Genomic DNA, 2,884 nt, shown 5'->3' with positions numbered 1-2,884 from the left:
ACAAGAATGAACAAAAAAAAAACAGATTTGAAGTTTAAAAAATTTAAATATTTTGTATTTAAAATGATGATGTTGGTTGGTGCCATTAGAATGGACGTTGTTTTAGACATAATGCGTCGTCTTTTATTACATTTACATTTATTGTTTGTTGCGTGGCATTTGTGTAACAAGGACTATTTATTTATTTTTTCTTACTTGCTCGTATATCAATCACTTTTATTATTGTCCTGTCGCTGTACCTATGTAAATTAGGGTGGCCCAGATTCTAGAATTATTCTACGTCTTCTAAAAATCAAATTATTTGATCCGATTTTCCTCAAATATTTCAAGTTTTGAGTCAAAGTAGCATTCATAGATAAATACACATAGATCGGAAACTCTCCGGTCAAAGACCTAACTCAATTGTCAAAAACCCAATTGATGAGAATGTGTCAGGAAATAAAACTATGTGAAAACAAAGTACAGCAATTGTATCTCCAGTCAAAGACCTAACTCAATTGTCAAAGACCCAAGTGGTGAGAATGTGTCAGTAAAAAAAACTATGTGAAAACAAAGTACAACACTCGTTTTATATTTCTCTATGGTAGCAATCATAGATAAATATACATAGAGCGGAAACTCTCCTGTCAAATACCTAACTCAGTTGTCAAAAATCTAAGTGGTGAGAATGTATTAGTAATAAAAACTATGTGAAAACAAAAGCAATGCTCGTATGTGTGTTTATTTTGAGTAATTTTTTGGTTTGAGTTTTTTTCTAGTTTCCGCTCTATGTTCTCTATGGTAGCAATATTTAACAAGGAACAAATTAAACAAATTTAAATCCAGTTAAAAATAAATTTTGTATTTAATTTAGCTAAATACGTTTAATTACGCTTACTAGGCTTAATTAAAAACTATTTTATTCAGATTTTGTGATACGATGGTGGGTCAATAAAGACATCTCCGCTCCTGCCAACAAGCATTTGCCAGTTGATTGTCAATTTGAACAAGCTGCGTAATTTAGTTTGTGTTTGACAGCCATTGATAGCAGATTTCCGCGTAACTTTAAGAGGTAATGAAAAAAGAGAATTTCTTGTGCTCATTAAGCATTATTTTTGCGGAGAAAATCATCACTCAAATAAAAACTAAGCTTGACGAATACCATGGAAATTCTGCACCATCAATTTCAATGGTAAAAAAGTGGTTTACTGATTTTTGTTGTGGTCGTACAAGCACTGAAGATGCCGAACTTTCTGGGCGCCCACTTGATTCACGTTATGATGTTGGCCGATCGGAGTTCGAAAGTGCTAGAGATTGTAGAAGTCATAGGCATATCACATGGCACAGTGGTTTAAATTTTAAATGATCAGTTGGGTATGAAAAAGCTTTTAGAACGATGGGTGCTGTGTGTCCGCACAATCGACCACAGACACAATCGTGTGACAACTTTGCCACAACACACCAGATTCCAAACAGCATTAAAAACAATGGAAATGACCTCGACAAATCTTATTTTTCACAAAAGATAACAAAAAATTGAAGAAACGTTGGAAAAAGTGTATAGAGCTCAGAGGAGACTATGTTGGAAAACAAAATGATCTTTTTTTATTCAAAAACCTGTGTTTCATTCAAAAAGTCACTGTATTTTTGACCCGCTCTCGTATCATACCTATTTATTGGGTGTATGATATAAAAATGCGGAATTTTTTCAAATTTTTAGCTTTTTTTCTGAAACATTTATACACTACAAATTTATTCAAAGTATTGGCCATTGTTAGCTATGTCCATTTCCATCTACCTGGCAACATATGGATTCCAAGACCAAAAACGAATCAGACAAATTTTGAATACTCTATTCTGAAGTGAAGCGTATCCCAGGGAGAGCGTTCCATTTCCATCAATCGGCGACATATGGATTCCAAGGCCAAGAACGAATCAAACCAATTTCGAATACTCTGTTCTGAAGTGAAGCGTATCTAAGGGAGAGCGTTCTGCATCGATCGAAACAAATATGGTTGAGGAATAACCTCACAACCACTTCCCAGTATGCAAAATGATTCGAAGTTATGTCGAAAATGAATCATTTTTTCGTAAAATTTTATCGATATCGACTTCGATATAATGTCGAGAATGTGCGTGTTTTCCTAAGTAGAGTGCAGAGCGATAAAGAGTCGAAAATTATTTATTATTCTGATTCTAATTTTTATCGATATACTATACCTTTTTCGGTATTAAAAATGTTCTAAATTGATTCGATTTCGATTAAATATATGAACAATTTCGTATACTTTATACCATCGAGCAATTTCTTCTTGAAATAATGCATATTCAATACCTTTATTATTATCCAATAATGTTGCGTTAGATGTGTTTTCATTTTCAAATGCAATAAACTCTGCACATATTTCTGATGTTTGCTGATTATGAGATTCGAATTGTCAAAAACAACATCAATAATTGGCTGCGCTTTTCTTTTAAGATGTCTTTGATCCATTTTTCGTGTTAAACTACATTTTTATGAATATGTTATTGATAGAATAAGAAATAGAATTTTATTTTCTCACAAATTGACAAAAGAATAATATGTATGTATATATGTATTTGTCAATTTGTGCAAAAATAAAATTTGACATTAACAAAAAACTCGAACATTATTCGCCATTTCTATAAAATATTAAAATACGATATTCTAAAAAATGTAGATTGGATAGAGCATCATAATAAGTTCATATTTTCGATTTTAATTCGAAATAAGTTCGATAAAAAGAACTGACTCGAAATGTTGCATACTGGGTTATTTCTAAATAGTTTTTAACAGGTATTGCATGACGAGTTGATGGAATATTACGGTTTCATGTCTGGATACATATTCTAGGCGTTTTTCGACAAATGCTCACTTCAAACG

Source organism: Calliphora vicina, chromosome 1 (genome assembly GCF_958450345.1).
Source record: "Calliphora vicina chromosome 1, idCalVici1.1, whole genome shotgun sequence".
Taxonomy (NCBI): domain Eukaryota; kingdom Metazoa; phylum Arthropoda; class Insecta; order Diptera; family Calliphoridae; genus Calliphora; species Calliphora vicina.
Note: the sequence above shows the minus strand (reverse complement) of the source record.